We start from the raw sequence: 10000 nt of genomic DNA, 5'->3' as shown, positions 1-10000 counted from the left end.
AGAGAGAGAGAGAGAGAGAGAGAGAGAGTCGGCTGTTGGAGGAATCTTTCGTATGAGCTACCAATGTTGCCAACCGTTCCCGAGGTAATTCTCCTGCCCTTGTATGGCGGGGTGTGAATAATACTTATCAGATAACCTGATAACAAATGTGTTGCAAATAACGCTACACTCCAAATGTAGCTAAAGGTGCCGCTCACTGTAATAATAATGAAAAAACTTATAATTATCATTATAATTACTGTTATAATTGTAATCATTCTTATATAATCTAAGCAAAGATGCGTCCTGCCTCGTACCATCGACTTACCTTGTGTTTTTCACGTTTTCAATTAGTTTGTTTATCAAATCCTGTTTTGCCTTTGCCTGTTATTTTCGATAATTTTTATTATTATATTTATTATTTTGACTGGAATTACTATCATATAATTTAGGCTTGGTGTATTTAACTAGTTTGTTTATCTAGTTATTTTTTACTTTTGCCTTTTATTTTCTGCACTTATCTCTTCTTGGCTATATTTCTCCTTCTTCGAATAATAATCTTAATAATAATAAAAACAATAATAATAATAATTACGAATGATAAAGGCACAGAAATCAGACATGACTACAACACTCAATTATCCCCAACCATTATCCGACCGGATTCCGAAATTTAAAAACTTTCTGAATATATAATCTCTTCGCTCTTCCTTAAGAAGTTCTGTACACTGAGGTATTAAGTTCAGTGGAGATCAAATATTCTTTTTAGTGTTAGGAGCGTGACTATCGATCCTAAATCTCTCTCTCTCTTTTTTTTAGAGGCACCCATTGAATTAAAGATTACGGACTAAACTGACATTATTTATTAAAATGATCTTTTGCGTTCTAAAACAGTTTCATACGCCACACTCTAACACAAAACCTAGACACACACAAAAAAAAACGCACAACGGTGTGTGTGTGTAAAAAAAATCCATTACATGTATATATATGTATATATATGTATATAATGTATATAATATATATATATATATATATATATATATATATATATATATATATATATAATATATATATATATATATATATATATATATAATAATATATATATAATAATAATAATATATATAATATATATATATATATAAAATATATATATATATATATATATATATAATATATATATATATATATATATATATATATATATATATATATATATATATATATATATATATATATATATATATATATATATATATATATATATATATATATATATATATATATATATATATATATATATATAAACCTTTCCATAAATCACGATAGGCTCAATAATACTCTATAGTTGATGATTATGGTAAAATAAATGGAAAGATTCTTTGAGAGAGAGAGAGAGAGAGAGAGAGAGAGAGAGAGAGAGAGAGAGAGAGAGAGAGAGAGAGAGAACCCCCATTATTTAACAATCATTCTGGGAAAACAATTATGCAAATAACTCATTTCAGAATTAAAAACTGACAAAATCCATCCGATTTTAAAACTTATCTTCGTAGAATTCTTGAAAAATTATATTTTCAGAAAATTGCTAACGACCTATAGAAGTTATGACTAGCAGATGCTCGCTCTCTCTCGCATTCTCTAGTTTCCATACCCATACCCATATTTATACTCATACCCATACCCATATCCATTCCATACCCATGCCCATATCTGTACCATACCCATACCCTTTCCCATACCATACCCATACTGATACCCATACCCACACCCACACCCACATCCGTACCATACCTATACTGATACCGATACCCACACCCACACCCACATCCGTACCATACCCATACCCATATCTGTACCATACAATACCTATACCCATACCCATATCCCTACCATACCCATGCTTATACCAATACCCATATCCATATCCATTCCATACCCATACCCATATCCATACCCATACCATACCATTCCTATACCCATAACCATACCCATATCTGTATACCATACCCATACTCATATCGGTACCACACCCATAGCCCTAGCCATACCCATACTCATATCGGTACCACACCCATAGCCCTAGCCATACCCATACCCATACCCATACCCACAGCTAAATCAACCCTACTAATAATAGTCAGCAAAAGTCTACGGTCAGCACCAGACCCGTTTACTTTCCGGTCATATACTGTACAAACAACTGACCATATCTTGGTGTAGGTGCAGGAGCAGCTGCTGATGGGTTTTGAGCCAATGCTGGTGCCATTGTGGTTCTGGACCATCACCAGTAGTGCCTGCTGTTGTTCTAGAATTACCCGCTGAGTCCATTTCGAAACGAAAATAACAAATCTTAGCCAAAAATCCTTTATCATATACCGTTGGGTCACTTAATGTTGAAAATTTCTGGACAGTTAAAACATTATTCTTGAAAGACGTCTTCTCGACTCTAGCCCATTCCTGTCCAATTGACGTAATATTACGCAATAACCCCCTACCCCCTTCTTGCCTGACTGACGTAATTTTACGTAAAATTTACCGACATTTTTCGTACGTGTGGTAGGGGTAAATTTTTTTTATTTTCGGACAGTTGGTGGTTTCCATAGGCTAAAGCATACCTTGGACCGTGTAACTCAGGCATCGATAAGCCAGGCAAGCAGTCCCTATACTGCGCATGCGCAATTCCCTGGCATAGTAAATTTCCCACAATGAAATCAGCTGATCCTACCCACGTTTCTCTCTCGTATCTTACATTTTTTTTTTTATAAAATGTAGGATTACATTATTGGAAACACTCTGTTTGGTATCCTCTATTTTCTATAAATTTTTTAGTTCCTCTACTGTGCATGCGCAAATCCATGGCGTAGTAAAATTCTCACAATGACATCAGCTGATCGCACCCACGCAGGCCTGGCAGGCCACACTTCTGTCAGAGACCATGCGTACGAGCCTGGGTAAACACGTGTGGCTGTTTACATACAGCGACGTCAATCGAGAACAGTTTCCAACATGCTTTCAAAGTTTTACGGTAAAACTAGCGGAAATTTGTTAGTGCATCACATAAGAGACGTCTGGATTTTAGGCAGGGCTCTGAATCTCATTTTTCATTATCATATATATCGATATTTAGAGAATTTTGTTGGCTTTCTCATAAAAAATAATTCATTCACCCAACTGTTATAGCTTTTGAGCTACGAACGATAATGTTGACAACGGTAACATTTTTTTTTCGTTTCGAACAGCTTATAACGTCAAAATGAAACTGTTGCTGTTACCAAAGCCATTTTTCTTGACTCTCACTTTATTCCTCAACCTCTCCTCTACATTTTTGTATATTTACAAAGTAATTTCTAGGAAAAAATCCGAGGTAGAGCTCTTCAAAAAAAATGTCTAGCGATAATTCTCACCGTATGCCTGGCGGCGCGCTCTGTTTCTTACCCACTTTTCTATCAATTTTTCACCAACTGGACTTATTCGTTTTTCATTGTTTTATATGTCGATATTTAGAGAATTTTCTTGGCTTTCTCATAAAAAATAATTCATTCGCCTAACTGTTATAGTTTTTGAGCTACGAACAATAATGTTGAAAACGGTAACTTTTTTTTTCGTTTCGATCAATTTATAACGTCAAAATGAAACTGTTGCCGTTACCAAAGCCATTTTTCTTGACTTTCCATTTATTCTTCAACTTTTCCTCTACTTTTTCGTATATTTACAAAGTAATTTCTATGAAAAATAACCGAGATAGGGCTCTTCAAAAAAAAAACATTTTCTAGCGATAATTCTCACCATAGGCCGAGCAGAGCGCTCTGTTTCTCACCCTCTTTTCTATAAATTTTTTCACCAGCTGGACTTATTCGTTTTCCATTTTTTATATGTCAATATTTAGGGAATTTTATTGGCTTTCTCATAAAAAATTATTCATTCGCCTAACTGTTATAGCTTTTGAGCTACGAACGATAATGTTGACAACGGTAACTTTTTTTTTCGTTTCAATCACATTATAACGTCAAAATGAAACTGTTGCCGTTACCAAAGCCATTATTCTTGAATCTTACTTTATTCTACAACTTTTCATCTACATTTTCGTATATTTACAAAGTAATTTCTATGAAAAATAACCGAGATAGGGCTCTTCAAAAAAAACTTTTTTCTAGCGATAATTCTCACCATAAGCCGGGCAAGTCGCTCTGTTTCTTACCCTCTTTTCTAGAAATTTTTTCACCAACTGGACTTATTCGTTTTTCATTGTTTTATATATCAATATTTAGAGAATTTTGTTGGCTTTCTCAGAAAAAATAATCCATTCGCCTAACTGGTATAGCTTTTGAGCTACGAACGATAATGTTGACAACGGTAACATTTTTTTTCGTTTCATTCAATTTATAACGTCAAAATGAAACTGTTGCCGTTACCAAAGCCATTTTTCTTGGCTCTCACATTATTCTTCAACTTTTCCTCTACATTTTCGTATATTTACAAAGTAATTTCTATGAAAAATAACCGAGATAGGGCTCTTCAAAAAAAATCTGTTTTCTAGCGATAATTCTCACCATACGCCGGGCAGAGCGCTCTGTTTCTTGCCTTTTTTCTATCAATTTTTTCACCAGCTGGACTTATTCGTTTTCCATTCTTTTATATGTCGATATTTAGAGAATTTTGTTGGCTTTCTCATAAAAAATAATTAATTCGCCTGACATTCATAGTTTTTGGGTTACGAACGAAAATATGAAAATAACTAAAGATTTTTTTTTTCGTGAAATAACTCACTTTTTTTGTATTTAGAGGGCTGGGACTCTTATTCTGACTATTCCACCATAAAATATAAACATTTAGAAAAAAAGGACAGCAAAATGAACGTTGTTGGCATAAAATTTATATTTTTGCTGAATTTTCGAAATAATTATTTTTTCGCACTGTCGAGCGCTCCCAGACACATCGGGCTCATGTGCCCTCAGTGATGTGATAACTATACAGATATGAAAGGGCTAGGATCCTTCAAAGCGTCTTCAACTCCTGAAGAATTCCTGGAGAAATGCCTATTGGATTATAATGTCTCCTCAAATTCTTAAAGACTCCAGGATCCTATGAAGCCGTCTTCAGCTCCTAAACGGATTCCTGTCGGATCTGCTTCCCTTAAGGGAAGAAATCCAGAATCTGTCTTTGGAAACATTTCTTTCACCTCCTGGAGAAACGTCCATTGGATTATAACATCTTCTTAAAAATCTAAAAACTCCAGTTGTACTGTGATCTTTATAATGCAGGTGGTTCGTAGTTACCACATGAAGTTAATTAAGCACTTCATAAATTCTAAAGGTCAAGCAAGTTATATTTTGATTTGAAAAACCTGTACATTACTTTTATAAAAAAAAATTGTCCTTACAAATCTGTAAACATTTTAGAGATGGAGAGGGGAGGGGAAGGGGAGGGGGAAGGAGAGAGGGAAGGGGTGGAGGGACACACACACACACACACACACAGAAAGGCAGCCAAGGAAATTAACATAATAGGTTGGACTAAATTTTTCTTTAACTAGGATTAAAACTAAAGGTTGCATTTCTCCATGTCTGCAAAATCATGATGATCTCGTTTGTAAAATAACATTTACGAATATGAGAAGCTTCATTACGTATATTTTATCTTTATTTAATTTTTTTTATTATTATCACAAAGCCATGAGTGCAATGTCTCTTCACTCAAATTCCTGTACACTTAATCAAATCCAGTACAGCACATGTCACAGTTTTACCCTCTGATTACGGAGAGGTAGACAGACAGACAGACAGATAGACAGACAGAGACAGAGAGAGACTTGGAAAACTAAGCATTCGGTTTTTAAATGGTATATTTACTTAGAATTGTTATGATTATCATAAATGGTTTCCTAAATATTTAGATCAAGTTGATTGATGTGATGGTGAGAAGTGACTGGAGGTTTGTCTGTTCATTCACAGTTGAAGCAAAACTGAATACCGGAAGGGATGCTCTATTTTTGTATGACTTGTTCCAAGGGGGAAAAAGATATTTATATATATATATATATATATATATATATATATATATATATATATATATATATATATATATATATATATATATATATATATATATATATATATATATATATATATATATATATATACTGTATATATATATTACTGCATGTATAACTGAATCACGAAAATATGGAACGTGATGAATATATAAATAATGATAATGGATTTTATCTTTATATATATATATATATATATATATATATATATATATATATATATATATATATATATATATATATATATATATACATACATACTGTATATACATATACATATATATGTGTGTATATGTGTGTGTGTCTGTATCTGTGCGTGTCAGTGTATGCACAAGATTAAAACACAGCGAGGGAATATCTACACATCAAAGGGATTTGAGAGAAAGGCCTCCTATGTCTTTTAAAACCTTTTATATAAGTCAGTTCACTCGCCTTTAAGTGAGCAGTTTAAAAGACATGTTAGAGAAAAACCCTCAAATTTCCGGATTTTATTGAGAGCCTCGGCCCTTTCTACCATCAATCTCTTGTTTGTTAGTTTTATTATTCCTCTTTTTTTTTTACTGAAACCTAAGGTTTCAAGCAATGAGGTAGGTATTTTATTACGACCTTTAATGGAAATCTGGATACGAATGGACGCTTTCTACAAATCGGAATTCTTTAAACATCAAAAGATTTTTCCCCATATAAATATCCCGGAGCAATATCGTTGAGATCAGTCGCGTTTTCTCCCTTACCTTTTCAGCTGAGGAAATTTTAATGAACTTCCATAATCCAGGAAAGAGAAAGGTAAGGGGGTTGGAACTGATCTGGTTCTTACCTGGAAATACGTAATAGATCAGCTTCTTATAAAATATAAGACTGAAGAGCCAGTACTTTTCAGAATGTATAACGGATACGTACAAAACTTTGGCGTTTTTTGTCTGTGTATATTTCTTGCAAAAAATAATTTAGATGTTGCTACGTGTTTCCAACTCAATTTTTTTCTTAGATTTAACTTTTGTGTAGATTCTTAGATTAAAAGTGTGATTTGTCTCTCAGTATATGTGTATATATATATATATATATATATATATATATATATATATATATATATATATATATATATATATATATATATATATATATATATATATAAATATATATATATATATATATATATATATATATATATATAGATAAATATATATATATATATATATATATACCGTGTTTAAACACGGCGTGTTAATACTAGAACATTTGATTCTGAAGGAATCAAATGTTCCTGAGTGAATTATGGTTGCGCATGAATTCCCTGAAATTTCAGGGATTTTCAAATATATATATATATATATATATATATATATATATATATATATATATATATATATATATATATATATATATATATATATACATACATACACACGTATATACATGTATCATCAGACGTAACCATTTATAAACTACGTCATTGCTAAAAAATACACAATGACAAGTATTCAAAAATTTAATACTGTAATTATGAAAGTAAAGGTATCTTCTACCGCAATCAGTGAGACCTTCGAAAAAAAATTATGGCAGAGATAAAAGGCTGGCCTCGAGCGGCCCCTTTCTCTACTTAATGAAATTAATTAAATTTCCTTTATCTTTCCTGCTAATATTTAACACTAATGCCCCATCTCACTCTTTTTTTTTTTTTTTTTACTCTCTAGTCAGTTAAGTAACAAAGGAAGGTTGATGGAAAGAAAGATTTATAAAGTCTGTTACCTGATATGATATTTATACTAAGGTTTTATGTCTTTTTTTGTAAGATAAAACTGGAAGTATTTTTTTCGTTGATGGCCCTATGTATTTTTATTCCAATTTATTGCTATTGTTTTTTGCTGTCGTGAAATTTTATCATTAGCAATAATTTTTTTTATTTGTTACTTATTTGCTTTTGATACTGTTCATAAAGGCATTCATTATTCATTAAAATCATTTGCATAGCACTCAAAAGCGTCGAGGAGTTGAATGTAATTGGCAAAAATAATCCTCTTTACAGTGTTTTTCCGTTTATTGGTAAAAGAAAAAGAGAAAATCCTCTTATATGTCAAAAGTGAGGTATCAGTGTCTTCTGTAAAGTTTTATAAATTATTACTAGATATGTCATGTACTTTTGAAAATTTTTTTATTGTTTTCTTGCTGAGCTAATTTTTTTTTTTTTTAGTTTTATATTTAATAATAATAATAATAATAATAATAATAATAATAATAATAATAATAATAATAATATAATAATAAAAACACAACCTATTATGACTGATGTTCTCTAGTTATATGTTGAGTTAGTTTAGATTTAATACTTTTCACATCTCACAAAACACAGGTTTTTGGGGTTATAAGTCGAGCAAGAGTCACCACAACCACTCAGCCATCAGGAGATGTGTGAGTTCGACTCTTTGGTAAAGTTGCCGTCGACTTAAGGCTCTGTAATCAGAATCAAAAATAAATTTTCATTATGTCTCAGAAGCCTGTCTAACCCATCTCTTGACCTCGTAGCTAAACCTAATTGTTTACAATTTGTTGTTTCTTTACAGGGTGCTCTGTGCTTCACGCCTTTCCTAGAGACATGGAGATATAGTAGCTAGGTATGTAATGAATTTCGATATTGTTTGCAATCGTATCTTTTTGTATTCATACATATTAAATGAATATTCTTTTCATGTAGGCAATTAAACAATGGACTTATTATGCAGGTAGACACCATTAAATCTGCTAGGTATTAAAAGACAATTTTAGTGCAACGACTCAGAAAAGTGCAAGAAATTTTGGTGTATTTTTTCTGTTTTTATCTCTGAGCAGAAATGCATTTTAAATAAGCGTCAACTTACATTCACGTTATTATACTCAACAGAAAAAATTTGAACCTTCCATTAACCTAACCAGTCAGAAACCCATTTTCATTTTCCCAGAATTATCTTCATTTCCACTTTATTCCTCGAGACATATATGAAATGAGCTGTCAGATCTTAAGACAAGACTGCAGTTGACTTGAGCAATCATAACCATGTCATCATCAGAATTATGGATAAAATTCCTGTCTCCAAAGTTGCCAAATATATTGACTTTCATGGGATTTTTAATGTATTTTTCTAACATCAATGGTAGGCATAATATTTGCTTTGGTAACAAACAAGAATCTTTCCTATCCACATTTTTTTTTCCCAAGGCCATGCACTACATAAACTTATTATTATTATTATTATTATTATTATTATTATTATTATTATTATTATTATTATTATTATTATTATTATTATTATTATTCGGAAGTTAACCCTTATTCACTTGGAGCAAACTTACAGGTACCATTGAACTGAAGTTCAAACTTCCAAAGAATATGGTGTTCATTTGAAAGAAGTCACAGAAGTTATCAGGAAATACAGAAAGAAGAGATCAGATATCAGGAAAAAAGGATGAGTTAATACAGTGACAGATAAAAACATTAATAAATGCTTAAGATCAAGGTGAATTGTTTGAAGGTAGTAATGCATTGCATCTTCACTTGAACAAAACGAATACGATAAACTTGTTTTAGACATTAGAAAGAGATTTTCCATCCACTCGACTCCTGGAGAGAAGGTCGAGGGATAATCTTGTTTATGTTTGCGAAGGGCGTCTTCTGATAGTGGAAATCTTGATGAAATGTAAACAAAACAGGAATGGGGAAGAAAAATTCGATCATATTTGCTTTATCAGCTTGCTTTCTCGTCCTTGATATTTTGGGTTGATGTGTCTCTGTGGTCTTTTTTTCGTTGAAGGAAATTATGATTTTCAAGTGATGTTCATTGTCAAGTAATAATAATAATAATAATAATAATAATAATAATAATAATAATAATAATAATAATAATAATAATAATAATAATATATAATAATAATAATAATAATAATAATAATAATAATAATAATAATAATAATAATAATAATAATAATGAAAAACTA

The 10000-nt window shown here is 31.4% G+C and overlaps 1 protein-coding gene across 1 annotated transcript in view; it reads left to right on the top strand.

The window, feature by feature from the left end:
- The window catches only part of LOC136855364 (probable G-protein coupled receptor AH9.1), an 80656-nt gene that overhangs the window by 15673 nt on the left and 54983 nt on the right, over positions 1-10000 (top strand). The window contains exon 2 of the mRNA XM_067132283.1: positions 8593-8643. The gene's annotated coding sequence lies outside the window, so the exon portion shown is untranslated. The remainder of the gene's footprint in view (positions 1-8592; positions 8644-10000) is intronic.

Source organism: Macrobrachium rosenbergii, chromosome 31, assembly GCF_040412425.1.
Source record: "Macrobrachium rosenbergii isolate ZJJX-2024 chromosome 31, ASM4041242v1, whole genome shotgun sequence".
Classification (NCBI taxonomy): Eukaryota; Metazoa; Arthropoda; class Malacostraca; order Decapoda; family Palaemonidae; genus Macrobrachium; species Macrobrachium rosenbergii.
Note: the sequence above shows the minus strand (reverse complement) of the source record. Positions and strands in the feature narration are given on the sequence as shown.